Source organism: Serinus canaria, chromosome 1A (assembly GCF_022539315.1).
Source record: "Serinus canaria isolate serCan28SL12 chromosome 1A, serCan2020, whole genome shotgun sequence".
In the NCBI taxonomy this organism is placed as follows: Eukaryota; Metazoa; Chordata; class Aves; order Passeriformes; family Fringillidae; genus Serinus; species Serinus canaria.
The window spans coordinates 54,767,198-54,789,533 of NC_066314.1; the positions used below are offsets into that span (position 1 = coordinate 54,767,198).

Here is a 22,336-nt window from a genome sequence, read left to right on the forward strand (position 1 = left end):
TGTTTCTCATGACAAAAGTACCTCTACAATCCAATCATCTGTCCATGAAGCACCAACCATGCTGTCAGAAAACGGCTTAGCCATGAGCTGGGGGTCACATCAGAGTGGAACTCCACCTTGGAGAATGCTCCACAGTAATTGCTCTTTGAGTATTTTGCCTTGGAAAACATCAGCAAATGTCCCCGCTGGTGATGAGAAGGGGCCTCTGGTGTGACTGGACAGAGCAGTTAGTGACAACAAGGAACCAGAGCTGATTTTCCTGATTTTAGTAAAGAAACATGCCATTTATGTGATGTCCAAAGGCTGAAGCAGACTTGGGGCTGATGAAGATGCAAAGCTTCGTTTGCCCGTAGATTATTAATGAGAGAATACTGAAGGTATTGTTACCACAGGATTTACTGCTACTGGAGATAAACCTGTGGGGATTTTGTCCAGAGAGAGCTCAAGGAAGGAATTGGGGAACTGAGAACTGCCCTGACAGTCTGAGGAATTGCTCTGCCACTGCTCTCTTCTGTGGTGAGTGTGCCCATCCTAGGAAAAGGAAGAAAATCTCTGCTCTAAAGAAGTGTATCCTGAGGATGAGACAGATTTCTGACTATTAAGCCAGTGACAAGTACTTCTCCAAAAGTCCAAGTGACTTCTCATGTTGGCAGCTTGACAATTGGCTCCAGTCTTGTTGCTTGGTGGATCCTGCTGTGCCTGGACTCAAGCTGCCTACAAACAGAGAGCAGAGGATTAATACGTAGAGTGCTAATTCTGCCCTGCTCTGTGAAGTCATCCTGGGAGAGAACAGGACCACAGTACATATGGTCTGTCTCAAACACTGGAGATACCACATACAAGTTTCTTCTGGCTTCATTAGCAGGCCCTGGATAAAATCTGGAAGCATTTCATAAATTTTGAAAGCTCTAGAGCTGAAATTTCATGTGCATTTCAAGTCTGGACCGTGTGTCCTTTGAGCTACATTTCTGCAAGACTGGACAGACAGATGAAGTCTTGAACCTCTGAAAAACTGTGGAAGAGCAGTGAAATAGAAATTATGTATTGAGCAACAGTTAAAAAGAAAATACTTGATAGGATTTGGAATTTCAAAGAACTTTCCAACAAGAAGTATCTTTTAAACATTTGGAGTGCCACACGAAAATATATAGCAAAACATTCTGTAGCGACAAAGTGATTCTTTCAGACATGCTGTTGAAATAGCATCAAAAATTGAAGGAACAAAAATTTTTAAATCGATCTGAGGGCACAGCTCTAGAAGCTGAAGATTTAGAAATGAATTTTATAAACATCCCTTAAAATGTGACATTGAGGGAAATGTTGAAAATAATTTGGACATTACAGTGGACTCTGACAGCTCTGATTTAATGTTGCTCCTGAGGCTGGGATTCTGATATCAGAAAGGAGTGCATCATCTTGATTTTTCCAGTTTAGGAAGTGTGATTTCATGTGTGGCCAAACAGTCAACGACGGCAGAAGTCTCCCACATCGAGTCCATGTGGAAGGATGGTGCCAAAAACTCCAGAGTCAAAAAAAGGTGTCTTAAAGCTTCCTTTCTGCAAGTAAAAAGTAGATATATTTTTTTTAGCTACAATAATTATTGAGTGAACTGGCTTATAACTCCCCCTTCCTCACCCCATAAAAAGACCAAGACCAAACAACAAAGAGATGAAAACACAACTTCCTTTAGATGTTATATTCTTTGGCTAGGAGAGCTAGTCCTCTCCTAGTCTTGGTTCAAACACTGGTTCTACCTTGGACCAAGAAAATGCTCAGTGAAAGGATTTTTAAAATTTAGATGTGGATTAGTTTCTCAGAAACCCCTTTTCCTTTGTGCACCTCAGAAAGACAAGCAGGTAGGGGGCTATTGAGAATGGTAAGGCAGTTCTTGATAGAACAAAAGACTGACAGCCTCATGCGTTAAAGCCTCAGTCCTTTTCCACATAAAACCAGCATGGTCAAAAGATTTGATGTTCCTAAAACCATGTTACTATTTTATTGCACATTTTGTCAATTAAAAAGAACAAGCTTTATTCCTTGTTGCCTGCAAAGGTGAATCTTTTCACCTGCCTGATACTAACACCCTGTGTTAGCTCAAATATTGTCTGACACATGTTTGTAAAATACTCACCTCCTCTCCAAACCTGCAGGAGGCCAGGATATTTTAGGGTAAGCAAAGGAATCAGCAAATGCTCTTTGCTAAGTCTTTTCTGAAGCTGAGGCACTGGGGGGAACTAAGCATTGTTCAGCACAAAACCTCGAGATGAAAACCCTCAAGCAGCTGTTGACTGCCCTATATTTCTTGCCTCCTTTTATTAAATGGTGATGTTTGAGTGAGGAATGAAACACATTTTAATTCTCATGCCTTAAAGAAATGGCAGAGAAGTTTTTGAAGAGCTGCAGTTCATCAGTACTTATTTCTAACAATTAATGTAGTCCTACCTAATTAAGCCAGATTGAATAAGCAGAGGTAAAATATATGAACCAGTTGTTTACTGGCTGGCAACATCTGGACAGGAGCCAGGTGTGCCCAGGGGGGCAGGAGGCCAATGGCACCTGGGCTGTGCCAGCCATGGTGTGGCAGCAGGGCCAGGGCAGTGACTGTCCCCTGGGCTGGCAATGCTGGGGCCACACCTCAGATCCTGGGGCACTTCTGGGAACCTCAGGACAAGAAAGGCATGGAGGGGCTGGAGCTTGTCCAGAGAAGGGAAGGGAGCTGGGGAAGGGGCTGGAGCACCAGGAGGGGCTGAGGGAGCTGGGCGGGGGGGGGGGGGGGGGGGGGGCTCATCCTGGAGAAAAGGAGGCTCAGGGGGGCCCTTCTGGCTCTGCACAACTCCCTGACAGGAGGGGACAGCTGGCCTCAAGCTGTGCCAGGGGAGGTTCAGGCTGGATATTAGAGAAAATTTCTTTGCTGAAAGGGCAGCCAGGCACTGGAAAAGGGAAGTGGGTGAGGTACCGTTACTGAAGTGTTCAAAAAATATTTGTATGTGGCCCTTGAGGATACAGTTTAGTGGCAAACATGGTGGTGGTGGTTTTAGGTTAACCATTGGCTTTGGTGTCCTTTGAGGTCTTTTTCTATCATTCACCAGCCTCCTTTCTGCCTGCATCCATTTTATCAGGAACATGCTGCTGTTCACGGGACATTTGACACTGAACATTTACCTTCTGGCAGAAAACTCTCACAGCAGCTAGATTTTCTTCTACCATGTGTATGGATCATAATATTGACAGGCAGTGGACACTTAAAATTTAATAGGATTGTGTTACATAAACAAAAGTTCAATTTAATAATTAAGACCTTCCCTTCAAGAAGTGTAACTAAGTCTAAATTCTTCTCTTTCTTTGTGTGTGATCTGTGGTAAAAATGCAGGGAGGGTTTTCCTCAATAATTTTGCATTAGAAAGATACCAATGTTTTCTGTAGCTGCAAATTTGTTTTTATGGGGTTTTTTTGCTGTTGCTTTTTACAGTATTTTCAAGCATCTGCTTTCCTGTCCTTGAAATTTATTAAGAACCTTTAAAAATAAAGGAGAAAGAGAAATAATCTCTGATACCCTTGGTATGAGCTTAGAGCACAGGTTTTAAATTAAGTTTTAATGAGTTCTGGCCCTGACTAAGAGAGGTCTCAGAGATAAACACCTACTTACCAGTAACCTATTACAGAGGTACTTGTTTGTAGAACAATTCTTGAAGAGTGGACACAGACCTGTGAAGTTGTCCTGTTTATATGATTCTAAAATAAGGGCCAGTAAGGTACAAAGCCAGTTGGTCCTCAGATTGGTATTTCTGACAAAACAGGACACAAGTAGGAGGACAAAGCATCTCATCCATATTGCTGTGGCTGCAGCATTTGGTTCCCATACATCCCTGGTGTTTTTAAATCACTGGAATGGTAAAGGGAATAAAACTCCCCTCTGATACTTCCCTGGATTAACAGGCTGACCTTGAAGCACGATCAGCTGACCCTGATTATTGTCCTTGTCTCTCCCTCCTTAAAGCTTTGCATCACAGTGTTATCATTTCCACATTCCTTCTATTATGCTTTCAAGCCAGTATACTGAATTTAGCAGCGTTCTCTTGTTTTGTGCAGCCTTGGTGATGCATGAGAGCTGTAAACTTACACCAGCCCAAGCTAAGGCAGTTTTACAGCCTCTGAGTAGGGTGAGAAAAAGACAAAGCAACTGGAGCACAGCAGTGAATACATCCCACCATTTTACATTCTGGGCAGTTGAGAGTTCTCCTAAGTGCACTGATACATGTTGGTTAAAATAATTTATAATTAGTTGATCTTCCTTCACCTATAAATAAGCCTTCTCCCCTGAAGGAAATGGTTTTCTCAAAGGTGTTAAGTTGCACTAGTTTTGTAATAAAACTGACCTGGGAGGATTTGTGCAAGGAGACAGCAATTACAGCAATTAATTACTTAGAAAGAGCAGTTCCTCCCTCCTGCATTTCCTCATCTAGCTAGTTCACAGTTCATTGTCTTTTTATCTCCTGTATCTAAGTCCTACCCATTCATCACTGTTATCCTCTTCCCCTTGCCCACAAAACAAATGAGGTAGCTCCTGTCTCTTATGCAAAAGCATAATTAAGTGCCATCAAACAGTACTGCATTAACAGCAGCTTCAGAAACAGACATTCCAAAGGTTCAGTGAGAGGATTTGCTGTAAAGAAGAGCTGGATTCTCCTTCTTTCCCCCCAGATGCAATTTCCAGTGGTCACTGAGGGATGTCTCATTAGCTGTCTAAGGCAGAAGAGCCTGTATATGCACTTTTGGGATATACTTCCCTGGAATCACAAGCACTAATTTACTAGAGAGATGAACTTGGTCCTCAGTTCCCACCACACTGTTAGGTTTGGAAATCATCCTGCAAGCCTTGGTTCCTTGATCTTTGCTTTCCTGCAGCGTGGATGAGAACCAACCTTTCTGAGGGAAAAAGTGGCCTTAAAGTAATGTGTGCATTTTGTTTAGAAGACTTGTCTCCTAAATAGTTCAACATGATGAAATTGGTGACCTTTACAGCTTCTCTGCCACATTTCAATAGAGCTGCTGTAGAGATAATTTTAAAAATAATGTTCTACATGAACTAGCCTGACTCTTAAGTCCCATTTCTTTTAAGTTTCACCTGAAGCACTTGATCTTTTCTAAATGACATGGGCTTTTACCAGATCATTTTCCCAGAACAATCTTTGTCGTGGCCTTTTATAATCAGCATTAGAAATGAAATTACCTGGAAAGTAATATTTCCTCTACTTCAGAAGCAAGCCATGAGCAATAAAATTACAAGCAATAAAATATAAATGTATCTTAAAGTGAAACACCTTGCACTACAGACAGACACCTTGTTTCTACAGACACCTTGTTTCTACAGACAGAGAAGAAAACTGGCCTTTAGGGAGATGAACACTTTGAAATTTCAGACTCCTTCAAATGTTTCTGTCTAATGCTCTTGGCCAAATCAGGTGCTGAGTTTATAGATAAAGTAGGAACAATAAGTCATTACACTTCTTTTAGAGAATGACTGAAGAGTACTAAGGATTTTTGGAGAGGGTTTTGTGTGTGTTCGAGAAAAGGGTTTTTTAAATTCAACCTTTAAATTGGAAAGTTGATTTCTTTAAATTGCAAAGCAGAAGAGTAGATTTCTTCCTTTATAAATAAGCAAATGCCAGCCAAAATATGAAAGACTATTCCAGGGCTATAGGTATTTATGACAATAATTTTAAAATTTCCAAATTGCCTGAGCTATCAAGTGACTCAAAATTGAATTAGAGTAATCTAAGGTTCTACTGTGAGATTAAGGTGATTTTTTTGTCAAATGAGTTTCATTCATAGACTTGAGAAAATCCAAGACGCTCAAGGCTCCATGCCTTCTACACATGTAAGTACTGAAGGAATTTAAGTCACCTCCCTTCTCAAAAAAAAATAAAAACGTTAAAAATGAACACCAAATTTACAGTTTTATTAATGGTTTAAAAATTTTTAATAATACTTTCCTGGATTTGCATAAATATGTAAACAGATGAGACTAAGATTTTATCAAAGCTGATATTAAATTCTGATAAGATTTAGTTGTGCTTGTAGTTTTTCTTCCATGTGTTAGATACAGTCTTGTTATGAGTTTGTTGTTAAAATGTTTGGGGAATGGGGAGTTACTTGTTGTGGGGGAAGGGAAAAGGGGGAGTTATCTGTTGTGGGGTAAGGGAAGGAGTCCAGGACTTGGTGGGGGCAGAGGGTGGACAATTCAGAGAGTGGTTGGGCTGGAGCACCAACCAATCACTCGACGCCTTGGAGAAATGATTGGTCCAAAATGAACATCGATAAGGACCAATCAAAGTGCCCGAATTCCACCAATCGGTGCACGGATCCAAAACCCACCAATCCTGGACCAGGGATGCATATAAAATGGGGGGTTTTCTGTTCAGTGGGAGGTTCTTTTTCTGTTCTGGTCAGTTCTGTTCAGTTCTGTTCGGTTCTTTTGTTCCTCCTTTGAGCTGTTGTGTGGGGATCTGGGCTTATCCCGGATCCTCTGTTCTCCCTGGCTTGTGTTTTAATAAACGAGAGCCTTTTTCTATCCCTGAAATTTGGCCTCGTTCGCTTTTTATAACATCTTGGGGACTCGCCCGGGATCGGCCACGACCCTGAGGCGGTCCGGGGTAGCCTGGAACCCAGGGAGACGCGTCCAGCCACATTTTTTTTGGCTGCCCGGATCTGGGACTACGTCGGACCGAGGAGGGGGGCGCGCCGACTCCCGAGATCGGAGGGAACAGCAGCAGCTCGAAAGAGGTAAGCCCTCTGAGAGGGAGCGAGGGAGGCTCCTGGGGTGGTTTCAGTCAGTGGCCCAAATAGCTCCCCTTGAACTAGGACCCCAGTCGAAGGGGGTCATAGAGGGGGGCACACCCAGCACCCTGAACTAGGACCCCAGCAAAAGGGGGTCATAGGGGTGTCTGGGTAGGGGTTAGTGAGGCAGACTTGCCCGGGAGGGGGGGCATCTGCCCACTAACTAAAACCATCTGGAGGGTTGTTCCAAAGGGGCAGACTGAGAGGAGTCTGACCCCTGAGGAATTAGGACCTTAGGTGTGGAAGAAAATACTCCCACACGGAGACTGCAGCAAAAAAGCAGCCACTGTGCGGGGGAGTGCCCCTTCTTCAAGGCCAGGGAGACGGAGGGTGCCCCACCTAGGGGGAGTAGGGTCCCTCCGAACTAGGACCCCAGTCGAAGGGGGTCATAGGAGGAAGTAGGCTACCCCGAGCTAGGATCCTAGTTGAAGAGGGTCGTAGGGGTAGCTGATAATTTCTTCACAGGGTGGTGACTCACAGAGGGGAGGTGGTCTGCCAGCTGTGGAAGGGCTTTTCCTGTCACTAGGACTGGAAAGGAGGTTAGAACTGGCCAAAAGTTAGGAAAAATATTTTTTTTTGGTGCATTTAAATTGAGTTTAAAATATAAGGAGTGAGGTTCTGGGGTGAGGGCTAACCAAAAGTCCCCAGACAACTCCCAAAGCTGGTGTTTTTTTTTTTTTTTTTGTGTCTGTGTTTGAATTTTTTTTTTTTTTTGTGTTTCCAGATTGTGTTTAAAATATAAGGAGTGAGGTTCTGGGGTGAGGGCTAGCCAAAAGTCCCCAGACAACTCCAAAAGCTGATTCTAAGTGACTGACTGAGCAGTGGCCATTTTAAGTTTATATTGTGTGGGCCTAGTGGTGGCCATTTTAACTAAAGGTTGTGTTTAAGAGTGAAGGCTGTGTCAGCCATTTTAAGTTTATATTGTGTGGGCCGAGTGGTGGCCATTTTAACTAAAGGTTGTGTTTAAGAGTGAAGGCTGTGTCAGCCATTTTAAGTTTATATTGTGTGGGCCGAGTGGTGGCCATTTTAACTAAAGGTTGTGCTTAAGAGTGAAGGCTGTGTCAGCCATTTTAAGTTTATATTAAGTTGTGGGTGTCGGCCAAGTGGTGGCCATTTTAAGTTTCTAACTAAGGCTGTACTCAAGTGGGCAGGCTGTGTGTCAGCCATTTTAAGTTAATATTGTGTGACAGTTTGAAGGCCAAGTTTATTTAATTAGTAGTTGAAATCCTTGTATTTCATACATTTGAATATTTGATTCTGTTAGAATTGATAAGTTTATTTCTAAAATTGAGTTATTCCTATACCGTTATATTGAAGTCATTATAGTTTTTCTAATACTGTCCAGGTTCAAAAACAGTCTCCCTAAAATTAGTAATTATATTTACAACCGCTACATTCATCCATCTCAATTTATTAATTTATATTTGCTATTTTTAGTCTAATTCTCGCGTTCTGCCAGTTTAATTTACCCTTTTATATTAGTTGTTTAACCATAATTATTTAATTTAATTCCCAGAAAGCCTGCCATTTTTATTTTGATTCCCACACTAAGTCGCCATATTTATTTTATTTCATTCCCATAAAATCAGCCATTTTTATTTCCATTCCCACGTGTGGTAATTCCCACGCCATTTTTATTTTGATTCCCACACTAAGTCACCATATTTATTTTATTTCATTCCCATAAAATCGGCCATTTTTATTTCCATTCCCACGTGTGATAATTCCCACGCCATTTTTATTTTGATTCCCACACTAAATTGCCATATTTATTTTATTTCATTCCCATAAAATCGGCCATTTTTATTTCCATTCCCACATTTGCTAAGTTGTTATTTTTCTGATTAACTTATCTTTTATATTTAAATTGCCATATTTATTTTATTTTAGTTTTATAGACTACATTTTATTTTATTCCTATAAAACGCACCATTCCTATTTTTGATTTCCACACTTGCCATACTTATTTTATTTTATTTTTATAAAATCCGTTAGGTTAATTCCCATTCCCACGCTTGGTGTTTTCTTATGTTTAGTTATATTTAACTTCCTTAAGTAGAGTTGTGTTGTTTGTTACGAAGTACATTGAAAAGGGATAGTTAAACTTTAAGGAAAATGGGACAGTGTGCTGGAAAGAGAGTTGTTAAGAAAGGGAAAGAAAAGCAAACCTTTAAAAGCATACCACCTAATAGTCCATTGGGAAGAATGTTGGACAGTTGGGATAGTAAGGAAGAATTAAAAGAGTTGAATAGAATCCAAATGATAAAATACTGTACTGAAATATGGCCTAAAGAAAGTGTAGCAGAAGGTCCAGTATATTGGCCATGGTATGGCACTGAAGAAAAATGGTTATGTGTAGCTCTAATAGACATGTTAATACCAGGATAGAACCATGCCAACAAGAAATTAAGTATGCTAGATGTTGGATGGAAAGAGAAAAACAAGAAGGAGAGATAAAAGTGTATAAAGTCTCTAAAGAAAGGGAAAAAGAAGCTAGCAAATTACCAGAAAAGAGGTGGGATCCATTAGATCATCTTCCTCCTCCTCCCCCTCCAGATCCAATAGAATACCTCCCATTACCTCCCCCTCCCTTTACACCACCTATAAACGATTTACCACCACCTCCTCCAGATTTATATCCCACAATACCAAACACAGAGGAAAGAACAATTACAGAAAAATCCCCTCTCTCCTCAAATAAAGAACACCATATTGAAGATACATCTTCCTCTATGTCCTCTCCCTTCACAGTAACACCTGAGCCTGAGCACTCAAATTCACCTTCAATTTTGCCGAGTGCATCAAATTCTATAAATATTACTCAGAGTACTCCAACTCCAATTGTAATTCCTAAAACCTTCCAAAATCCTCCTTTTTATTTTTCATCTGTATTTCCACCAACCCCTCAAAATCCTATTTTTAGTACTCCCCTTTATATACCCCATGTACTTCAGCAACCTAAAGACCAACCAGAAGAGAAACAATTATTAACAGAAATAGCCCGCTGTTGTAAAAATAGGGAGGAAAATAAAATAAGTGAACCTGACAAGCAAGTAGGGGGTCACCCATATAATACTAGATTTCAAACAAGGAAAATGAAGGAAAACCCAGAGAAGGCTGAAAAATTATTTCCTGTAAGAGAAGTACCCATGGGTGGAGCTAGGGGAGGTATAGGGTTTTTGAATGCACCATTGACTGCCTCAGAAGTCAGAAACTTTGAGAAAGAGATCAAACCTCTATTGGAAGACCCCATAGGTATCTCCCAGCAATTGGATCAGTTCTTAGGACCAAATATTTATATGTGGGAGGAGCTAAATTCAATTTTAGACATATTATTTTCCTCAAAAGAAATACAAATGATTAAAGCAGCAGGCATGAAAATATGGGAAAGAGAAAATTGAGGGGGTCCTAGGGGGGAAGATAAAATGCCACTTAACGTACCAGATTGGGATCCAAACGAGGAGGAAGGAAGAACAAACATGAGACAATACAGTACATTAATAATCAGAGGAATACGAGAAGCAGTGCCAAGAACAAATAATGCTAGATTAGCCTTTGACAGTCAACAGGAAAAAGAGGAGTCACAAAGTGTCTGGTTGGAAAGGTTAAAAAGGAATTTCAGGTTATATTCAAGTGTAGACCCAGAAAGTCCAGAGGGACAAGTGTTAGTTAAGATACAATTTGTTACAAAGGCATGGGTAGACATAAGGAGAAAGCTAGAAAAGATAGATGATTGGCAAGAGAAGGGAATGAATGAACTATTGAGAGAGGCACAGAAAGTATATTTGAGGAGAGATGAGGAGAAGACAAGGACAAAGGCAAAAATCATGGTGGCAGTGGCAAGGGAGAGTGCGGGGTTTGGAAACGATGGATCAGTGGGAGGAGAAGGAAATAATTATAATGGACCTAGGGGAAGTGAGCTTAGAGGGGCTAGAACAAGAGAAAATATAAGATTTGGAGACATGGAGACACCTAAGGAGGGAAAGGATAAGTATCTTGGACCAAGGGGACCATATATTGGAAACCCTGGATATAATAAGGACAGTAGAACACAGTGGATAGAAGGGAGACCACCATGGGCAGAAGTTATATGTTTTTATTGTGGAGAAAAAGGGCATACCAGGAATTTTTGCAAAAAAAGAAAGATAGATGATGCTATGTCCCAAGAACAAGATGCATTAGAAAAGAAATTAAGAGGAGATGATTAGGGGTGTCGGGGGCTCTGTGCTCTGAGGGATGGAATAGGTCATCAAAAAGAGCCCCTGGTAAACTTGGAAATTGGCCCTCGGAGCGAAGAGATTGAATTTTTGGTAGACACTGGAGCAGATAGATCGAGTGTGTCAAAAATACCAAAAGGATGCAAACTAAGTAATAAGACTTGTAAAGTTAGGGGTGCTGAAAATAACCCTTTTGAAGTACCTGTCATAGAAGATGTAACCATAAAAGGAAGTTTTAGAGAAGGCTGTATTGATCTTCTATATATGCCAGAACTTGATTCAAATCTTCTAGGCCGGGACTTACAGGTGCAACTAAAGATAGGAGTGGTACCCGAAGGAAAGCATATGATAGCAAAAATGATGGTATTAAAAGACGAAGATGAGAGAGGAATCAATTCGAATGTGTGGGCAGAGGAAGGAGGACATGGGTTGCTAGACATTCCACCAATAGAAATTAAAATGAAACCGAACCTTTCTCCAATCAGGGTCAAGCAATACCCAATTTCAGTAGAGGGAAAACAAGGACTGAAACCAGTTATAAAAACTCTGATAAAGGAAGGTATATTAGAACCATGTATGTCACCACACAACACACCTATATTACCAATCAAGAAACCAGATGGCACATACCGTCTGGTTCAAGACCTACGAGAAGTAAACAAGCAGACGGTCACAAGGTATCCTGTGGTTGCCAACCCATATAACCTACCGAGTAAAGTACCAGCAAGCCATGCGTGGTTCAGTGTGGTAGACTTGAAGGATGCATTTTGTTCATGTCCACTAGAGAGAGAAAGCAGGAAATGGTTTGCATTTGAATGGGAAGATGAGGAGACGGGGAGGAAACAACAATTACAGTGGACAAGGTTGACACAAGGGTTCACGGAGTCACCTAATTTGTTTGGACAGACTCTAGAAGAAATAATGAAACAATTTAAACCAGAAGGTAATTCTCAAGTTCTACAATATGTAGATGATTTATTAATTTCTGGAGAGCAAAAAGAGGAAGTACAAAAAACAACAGTTAACTTGTTGAACTTCCTAGGTGAAAAAGGGTTTAAAGTATCAAAATAAAAATTACAATTTGTGGAACCTGAAGTAAAGTATTTAGGACACTTAATTGGAAAAGGTTACAAGAAATTGGATGCTGATCGGATTCAAGGAATACTCTCGTTACCAGCACCCAAAACAAAAACAGATGTAAGAAAATTATTGGGACTGGTTGGATACTGTAAGTTGTAGATTGATGGTCATACAAAATTAGTCAAATTTCTGTACAATAAATTACTTGAAGATGAACCTATCAATTGGAATAAAGATGATGATGAGAAATTAGAAGAATTAAAAGAAAAATTAGCGAATGCTCCAGTTTTAAGTCTACCGGACTTAAATAGACTGTTTGAACTGTTTGTTAATGTTGAAGATGGAATAGCTTATGGAGTCATAACACAGGACTGGTGTGGAGTACGGAAGCCTATTGCTTATATTTCAAAATTACTAGACCCAGTTGTCAGAGGTTGGCCTACATGTTTGCAAGCAGTAATTCTCGCAAAAGTAATTCTCGTAGAAGTAGGCTACAAGTTGACCTTAGGCAATAAAATTAAAGTGTACACACCCCATGATTTGAAAAGCATATTAAACAAACGAGAGTGCCAGTGGATTTCCGATAGCAGACTGTTAAAGTATGAACTGATTTTAAATAATAGTGAAAATATAGAACTATCCACCACAAGAATACAGAACCCTGCTCAATTTCTATACGGAGAACCAAAGGAAGAACTAGAACATCACTGCCTCGAGACTATAGACATGCAAATAAATGTAAGAGAGGACTTACTAGAACAACCATTGCTAGAAGGTGAAATACTGTTTGTAGATGGATCATCTCAGGTAGTAGATGGGAAGTGAGCCTCTGGGTATGCTGTAGTAAATGGACATACCATGGCGATTATAGAAGATGGAAAATTACCTGTAAACTGGTCTGCTCAGTGTTGTGAAATCTATGCACTATTAAAAGGACTAAAATGGCTTGAAAAGAAAAGTGGAACTATCTATACTGACTCCAAATATGCTTATGGAGTAGTCCACACCTTTGGCAAAATCTGGGCGGAAAGAGGGCTTATTAATACAAAAGGAAAAACCTTGATTCACGAAGGCCTCATAAAGGCAGTTTTAGAAGCTTTGAAAGGACCTAAGGAAATTGCCATAGTCCATGTAAAAGGACATCAACGACGGGATACTAAAGAAATAAAAGGGAATAATTTAGCTGATCTTGCAGCAAAACGGGCTGCTCTAGAGGACTCAGAAAAGATCTTTAAGCTGAATGAAATAGGAGGTGGGAAAGAAGAGGATAAAGGAATAGAGCAAATTCCTATATTTGATGAAAAAGAACAAGAAGAACTACGAAAACATGGTGCAACACAAAAAGAAACAGGGAAATGGGAAATGCCAGATGGGAGACAAGTACTAAACAAAGCACTCACCAAAAAGATAATGGAAGATCTGCATGCGTCAACTCATTGGGGGACCCAAGCATTGCATGACCATTTCATGAGGACCTATGTATGTATTGGGGTATGGGAAATTGCAAAAATAATAACTAGAGACTGCATGATTTGTCAAAGGATAAATAGAAAAGTGATGAGAAAACCACCTCAAGGGGGGAGAGAGCTAGCTAAAAGACCATTTCAAAGTGTCCAAAGAGATTTCACAGAACTACCACAGGTGCAGAGATATAAGTATCTATTGGTAATAATAGACCACTTGACCCACTGGGTAGAAGCATATCCAACTACAAGAGAAACTGCAGAAACTGTAAGCAAGATCCTATTGGAACAAATCATACCTCGATACGGAATCATAAATACCATCGATTCAGATAGGGGTCCTCATTTCACAGCTAAAATAATACAACAACTCGTAGAAGCTCTGAACATCACATGGAAATTTCATACACCCTGGAGGCCCCAAAGTTCTGGAAGAGTAGAAAGAATGAATCAAACTCTTAAGAATACGCTTACCAAATTAACAGAGGAAACAAAAATGAATTGGTTAAAATGTCTCCCTTGGACTTTATTAAGAATAAGAACAAGACCGAGAGCAGATGTAGGAATTTCCCCTTATGAAATGATGTTTGGGCTACCGTTTTTGACAACCTTAGGACATGCAGGAACATATGAGGAAGGAGAAGTGAGCACAAGGAAATATATAAAGACTATCACCACTACTTTAGAAGAACTGAGAGTAAAAGGATATCTCCCTCAAACTACGCCTATAGATTTCAGGCTGCATAGACTTCAACCTGGTGACTGGGTGTTGATCAGAACCTGGAAAGAACAACCCTTAGTCCCACGATGGGAGGGCCCTTTTCAAGTACTATTGACCACTGAAACTGCTATATGGACACAGGAACGGGGGTGGACACATATAACCCGAGTAAAAGGGCCAGTTTCCGCACCCAAGGAGAAGGACCCATAAACTATAATACCTGGAAATTGTTGTATGAGTTTTAAATTAAAAGTTGTTAATATGTTCTAAATGAAGTTAATATTTAATGTAAAGATGTAAAAATTAGTTTCTGGTATCTCTTGTTACAGATCAGAAGATTCAAGAAAAGAAACAGAGCATTCTCCTATGCATCTAGCAATCTGGCCCTAAAAAGAACAGAAGAAGCAAGTTGATACAAAAAGGACAAAGTGAACTCCTGCCACTGTAACGGGTAAGAGTAACATGTTAAAAGAAAAAGGGGTGGGGGGGGGCAAGACCAGATCAAGTTACACTCTCGCCTCAAAGAGTTGCTGATCCTCTACGGAGGGGAGACATGATTGGGAGAGTGGCTTGTACTGGACCCCCATTCCTATGTATCCTCCTACTTATGATCAATGAAGGAGGGACAGAGCCATGCAAAAAGTGTTACTATCCTTTGTATGCAGGAGAATCTCGGACTGCTGTCCTCAGATTTCACACTAACCCAAGTCCGAATTGTATCAACTTTTCATCAGTAACAACTTGTATAGAGGACAGAAGAACATATTGGCTATTCGAAAATATAGGAAATTTTAAACAATTTTATAGGGAGAATGCACACATTCATAGGGAGAATGAACACATTCATAGGGAGAATGCCCTATGAAAGTGAAGTGGATTTGTTCTGAAAAGAAACCCATGGAAAGACAAGTAAAACATAGAAATTATGAATCTGACTTGATAAAAGAAAAGGAGATAAAAGGGGTGATTAAACCGGGACCGGAAATCCCAACTCTGGGTGGGAAAAATCTATTTCTTGGCCTTGCACAGAAAATTAGTCATGAATTTAGCATTTCTAACTGTTGGATTTGAGGAGACACTCGTATGGCCAAGATTTGGCCATGGGAGGGGATTCCTATGAGTCCACAAGATATACTTAGAATTCTAGACAAAGAAGGATCCGAGCAAGACAGCAGACCAGAAGAAGAAGTGTGGAACCTGAGATCTGAAGTGATTGGTGAAGAGTGTCTTTGGAGGAGGCATCCAGAGTACACTATTGCAGAGTACACTATCCAGAGATCTATTGTAAAAGATATTTGGTCCTGAATGAAACCTATCAGTGGTGGATCCCCAAACGTTCACATTTATATTAGTCAAGGTCAAAAAGATCTCAATGCTCTTATATAGGAAGAGAAAAGTTATATGAATGTCCTACCAGAGAACCCAATCCATTCTGGGATGCTCCCCAAATTGCTAAATTTTGGAACAAGACCAATTATAAATTAGAAAGCCAACTCCACTTTTGGAGAGCTCCAAAAAATTTATATTGGCTGTGTGGAAAAAGAGCATATGTAGTCTTGCCAAAAGGATGGGCTGGGAGTTGTACCTTAGGCATAATAAGACCATCTTTCTTCCTCCTCCCCAGGATAGAAGGATATCACTTAGGAGCACCCCTCTATGATGAATTGGCCCGGAAAAAGAGGGACTTGTCTATAGGAGGCGCACAACAATGGGGAGAGGAAGAATGGCCACCAGAACGCATCATTGCCACCTATGGTCCAGCTACTTGGGCTCAAGATGGCTCATGGGGGTATAGGACGCCTATTTATATGTTAAACAGAATCATCAGATTACAAGCCTTATTAGAAATCATTTCCAACCAATCCACATTAACAATAGACCTCCTTAATGCTCAGGCAAGGCAGATGAGAACCATGATATATCAAAACCGGCTAGCTTTAGATTATCTTCTAGCCAAAGAAGGATGAGTATGCGGGAAGTTTAACTCTTCGGAGTGTTGTATTGAAATAGATGATCACAGTGAAGTAATTACCAATATCACGACTAACATCCGGAAATTAACCCATGTCCCAGTCCAAAAGTGGACCCCATTGATACAAGCTGATTGGGAAAATTGGTGGAATAACTTATTAAAAGGTGATTGGTGGAAGAAATTATTAATTGTATTAAGTGGTGCTCTAATAAGTGTTATTTTTCTTCCATGTATGATCCCATGCCTCATCCGAGTCGTTACGAGAACTGTAATCAACTTGAGCTCACCCTTAAAAGTGGAGAGAAAGAAAACAATCCTAAAGACATTTTAATGCTACAAGAACGAGAGATGGAAGCCAACTCAGTAGCAGAGACTGAAGAATCAGCCATAGAGACTTACAGGAGATATCAGAAATTAAGACAATTATATACCATTGAAGAAGAAATTGTTTAAAAAAATTGTTTAAAAACAGTTCGAAATGAACTGTTGAAAAGACTGTTTGAAGAAACAAGCTGTTAACTGAAACCAAAGAACTGAGTGGGGTTGATGCAGGCTAAAGCCCGATCAAAGTTTTAGAGGGGGGAGTTGTTATGAGTTTGTTGTTAAAATGTTTGGGGAATGGGGAGTTACTTGTTGTGGGGGAAGGGAAAAGGGGGAGTTATCTGTTGTGGGGTAAGGGAAGGAGTCCAGGACTTGGTGGGGGCAGAGGGTGGACAATTCAGAGAGTGGTTGGGCTGGAGCACCAACCAATCACTCGACGCCTTGGAGAAATGATTGGTCCAAAATGAACATCGATAAGGACCAATCAAAGTGCCCGAATTCCACCAATCAGTGCACGGATCCAAAACCCACCAATCCTGGACCAGGGATGCATTTAAAAAGGGGGGTTTTCTGTTCAGTGGGGTTCTTTTTCTGTTCTGGGTAGTTCTGTTCAGTCCTGTTCGGTTCTTTTGTTCCTCCTTCGAGCCGTTGTGTGGGGATCTGGGCTTATCCCGGATCCTGTTCTCCCCGGCTTGTGTTTTAGTAAATGAGAGCCTTTTTCTATCCCTGAAATCTGGCCTCGTTCACTTTTTATAACAGTCTGTTCTATTAGATCTGTTATTCAGTAGGTTTTCTGAAATGCATTGGAACTCACAGTAGATTGTGTTTTGCTGTTTTTAAATAACAGCATTTTATTGAAACTGAATCTCTACAAAACCTCACCAGATCATTTAACTCTGTGTTATGCAGACTTGGAGAGAACAGGCAATACACCATTTTCTCTGATTCATTATCTGTGGTTCTGGTCTGTAAAGTTATTAGGCTCAAAGGCTGCCTGTGATTCCTGCTCTGATCCTTTTGTCCTGTGGAAAAAATTTGAGGGGGCCTTGACATCACAGATGTGAGTCCTGCAGAGAGGTCCATTTTTTTTTTTCCTGATTTTCCAGAATTCATGGCTCAAGTTGTCTGAACTTGGGAGATTCTGGATGGTGCTTTCATTTTGTGCTTCCCTGTATAACTACCCATGGTAAGGCCACAAACTCGGGAACAGAGGGTGGAAGAGGGATCTGTGGTGGGCTACAGGGAAAAGAGAAGTCAGTGAAAAGTGTCCCAGATCCATCTCCCCTTGATGTCTTGAGAGGCTACCTAGAACAAAGGCTAGACAGTGTTAAAGGAATAAAGTAGTTATTTACTAAAAGGCCTTCAAAGGATACACCTTGGGCAGTCTAAGAGCCTGGCCATGGCTCCACCCAAGATGGACTCGAGGTCATGAGTTTTCACACTTTTATAAGTTTTGGTCCATTTGCATATTGGGATTAATTGTCCAATTGCAGCTTCAGGTTATGTAGTCCCATCCTTCCACATTGCTCTCCTCAATTTGCTGTTGTTTGTACTTTATGGGCCCGAAGCTGCAACAGTGTCCTTGGTTCTCAGGCTGGAAAAGGATTGTTTTGTCTGACTAAACTCTGACAAGCACTTGATAGCACTTTATATGTTCAGAGTTACACACTAATGAAGTACAGAATCTGGAAAACATGAAAGCTAAAACTTAAGGCATCACCCTCCACCTATTATTTTCTACTTGAATGAGCCTGTCTGAGCCACTGAAGAGGCCCAGCTTGACCTTGTACACCAAGTACTAAGGAATTACCCTGTTGAGAAGGTTGGATCTCTCTTTTCCACCCCTCCAGACAAGGGTCCTGGAATTCTTAATGTGCCCTGGGAGAATTGGACAGCCCATCTATGATGATACCTGCCACCTGTGTTTGTGGCTGGGATCAGTGCTGACAGCAGTGCTGGAAGCTGCAGCAAGACCTTCTGCTGCCCTTGGTGCTCTCCAGTCCCTCCCAAAACCTCTTACTACTGTCCACGCTTTGTAAGAATCTGTTTTCATTGAGCTCAGGTAGAGTAACAACTAAAAATTATGGGATAACAAAAATCAGTCCAAAATTCTTGGTTCCTCTTTCCCCCCTCTGGGCTCAACAGGTCCTTCCCTTAGGTTTGCTCAGCCTAAAATTAATCTTACACTGTGCTGCCAAACAGACGTTTCTACCTCCTCCACAAACAGGTGTTGTACCACGTGGATCTCTGCAAAGCCACAAAACCTACCAAATAAATACCAACCTTTCATCAAAGTGAAATGGATTTGCAAGAGGTTTAGAGCAGTTGGAGGGTCTGTTTTGGATGTTGAATATCTGTCTAGCTATAAGCAGCAGGAAAAAACCCTACCTAAATTTTTTACCAGATGATTATATCAAAACCTAAGAGCTTGGCAGTTCATGAAGATTTAATTAAACATGTTTAGTTGTTTTTCATAATGCATTAGCACAGTGAACTCTAAATCCTCTTCCTTCTCCCAGTGGAAGTTTGGAGGATTCTATGTTTGCATCTTTTTCTATCTCTGTTTGTCTGCAGATCAGCATAGGTCAGTAATGGTATGTGACAAGCTGAATAAAATCTTGCCAGGAGAACTTGAACCACATTTTTACCTCTTCAAGTGATCTCTAAAGCTACTTATTGATTATATTTTCCTGGTGCTAGGAAAATAACTATGATAATTCAAGAAAGGAGTACTTTTTGATTCTTTGCATTTTGTCAATGTCTGCTGCTAGCCATCTCTTTTCTCAGAGAGAACAGTGTTGCTCTCATTTCTGTGCTGCTATTCTCTAATACTGCTGGGATGCCTAATTTGTCCACAGGTGCCGATCCTTGCCCAAATGGAGTCCCTTTGCCAGCAGGTGGTTTTGTGGCACATGTGGTGCAGTAAGACATTTTTTGTTTTGGCTTCTGCTCCTAGTCCAGCTCTGAAGAGTTAATAAAGTCTCATAGAAGCAAGTTTATAATTATTTAATATTTCTAACTGTCTTTTTTATCCCCTGCAGAAATGGAGCCATGCTGCTTTGTATTGACTTCCCCATGTTGCTATTGTATTCCCAGCAGCTTTCACAGAAATAGCCTTCCCAGAGCAGTATTAACTAGTAGTGATTATGTGATAGAGTAATCTTGTATTTTGGGAATATCAACTCCCACAGTCTCATCAAAAGATGATGGGCCTCATTATTCTAGGGAATGTGTGGAGTAAGGAATGGCAGGTATTGCAGGGATGAAGACACTGGGTTTAGTGCTGAGCCTGTGCTTGCACATCTCTCCACAAAGCTGGAGGGGCAGATGTGTATTTTTTATTTTGGGGGGGCATTATCTGATGGTTATGGAAAATATTGACATTTACTTGTACTGTGGCATTAGCTACTGTTTAAAAATGATGCTATAATTAATATCTGTAGTTATTCTATTATCATCATCGCCATTGTGTGACATCCAAAAAACTGCAGCTTGTCCTTTGTGCCCCTATCCCATGTGTGCAGCAATTCCCAAAAGTGCTGGTGGGAAGTCTGGATGAAAACTTAGTTGCCAATGTATGGCCAGCAACAGGTAGCAGAAAACAGCCTGAGTACCCAGGATAATTAACTTATTTCAATGGGTTTATTAGTCTGCCTTCTCAATTAGAGAAGAGGGATTTTGGTGCCCAGCCATACATTGATATTTCCATTTTTTGGTGCACTGGTCCTGGCCTCCTACCCAGAAAGACTTGTGTCTTCTACAGTTCCTTCCAGGGTCTGGCAGCCTTTTGCAGAATTCTGGGGCACCCTAAAATGCCACAGGGCATCTCTGTTTTATACCTGAGTCATCCCTTGAGGCTGCTAAGGAGTTAATTGTGCAAACTGGAATTAAAACCCGAAGCCCTAATTATACTGTGGAGTCTTTCAGCATTCAGAGCTGGGTTCCCTTGTGCCAGGAGAGGAGGAGAGGAAGGGTTGGCAGGCACCTCCTCCTCCTCCTCCTCCTCCTACTATTCAGCATGTTCTGCACTCGAGGGTGCCGCCTCAAACCCAGATTCCAGAGGCAGGGAATTCTTGGGGATGAAAATACAATGCAAAAATAGGAAATTGTGCTGTGGAGCTTTTATGTTGGTCCCACAAAAGTTCCAGCACATCAAAGACACCGTTATTGCTATTTCTATCCTGTTCCTGGTGAGGCCAAATGTGGATCTCCTGGGAGTTTCCAGATGAGGTTCCTGGTAGAATATGTGGGAAGATGTTGTCTTTTTTTCCCCCCTTCTTTCTCCCTGCCTTTTTTATTTTTTCTTAAGCTAGCAGGGATGAAAAGAATACACAGCCTTTACTCAAAAAATGGACTTTGTGAGGGGTTTCACAGGCAAACAATGACAAATGAACCCACAGAAAGACCTAAAAGAAAAAAGACATTCCTTAAATTGATAAAAAAAAAATGTAAAAAAATGCAGCCTTTTGAGCAAAATTTGATATCCTTTTTATCAGGTAGCACATTTTCACAAAAAAAAAGAGCTGTGTTTAATGTGTAAAAATGAACAGCTTCCCCTGTTGGGATTCTGCAGTCACAATGACTGGCTGAGCACAGATAACATGAGGGCAGATTTCTGCCTGATTCTCATCTCTAATCCTTGTTTCTCACCAGTCCCAAAAGTTGTCTGCTTATGCTCTGATTTTGTTGCCAGTATCTGAAGGTTTACTTTCAAATCTAAGTTTTTTAACAGCCATTTGCACATTTTGCCCATTTTTACCCCTACAGAAGTCAGAGATGCTGAAATTTGGAAACAAAATAAAAAGAATTAATTAGAAAAATGTTAAAACAAGGTATTATTAAAATTTTGGTATGAAGATAGTTTTGTCCAGATGTTCTGTTCATGTCTGCTCCTTTCTAAAAGCCTTGGCTTTGATGATTGAATACTTTCTGCTGAAAAGCATTTCTTACAAGATTTCTTAGCAGATTTGTTTGTGTTAAGGACACTCTGCAAAGACAATCACCTACCATCAATATTGAACATTTCATTCAAATAATATGAATGTCTCGTATTAGCCTGAGATAGTAATTTGCTTTGGAAAATATGGTAGGTTTTTTAACATACCCACTCATTCTACATGGAATAAAAAATAAACCAATTTAACTGACTGAAAAAGATCCATGAAAGCATACTGCACTAATTCTAGTTTGTCTATGAGATTCTCTTCTGTTCTGAGGACTGATATTCCCGTATGAATTGACCCCAAAAACATAAGTGAAACAGCTGTGTCCAGTTTCACCCCAAGCTTACTAAGCAAGTGAAATTGTAATGAAATTTTAATCCTTTGCTGGACAAACAATCCAGCTTCCTCAAGTTCTGTGTATAGAAAACAGTAGAAACTGTTCATGTCCTATAAAGATTTTTTATGGCTTTTTCTACTTGGGCAACCTGAGGTTTCTATATAAGATCAGGACCTAAAATCTGTAGTGAGATTTATCAAAGACTAGAACCTAAATAATCTCAAAGTCTATCTATTAGGACATACTGTTTATTTAATCTGTAAATAAACAGTAAGTCCTAATATATGCAACTTTTTTGTTACAGAAGTAGTATGTAGGCTTTTGATCAGCAACTTACTTGGTATAAATATTGCTGTTTAAAAAAATGTATGAGTGTTTTTCTATTCTCTCATGCTATCATGGGTCTCAATATTTTAATATTTAATGTGAAGTCTGTAAGAATTTG

At 40.4% G+C, this 22,336-nt stretch overlaps 1 long non-coding RNA gene across 1 annotated transcript; it reads left to right on the forward strand.

Moving 5' to 3' along the window:
- Positions 1-6,133: 6,133 nt before the first annotated feature.
- LOC127059142 (uncharacterized) lies at positions 6,134-16,801 on the forward strand. The gene is made up of 3 exons (XR_007776619.1): positions 6,134-6,783; positions 14,648-14,769; positions 15,943-16,801. It is a non-coding gene; the product is annotated as an uncharacterized LOC127059142 (long non-coding RNA).
- The last annotated feature ends 5,535 nt before the right edge of the window (positions 16,802-22,336 follow it).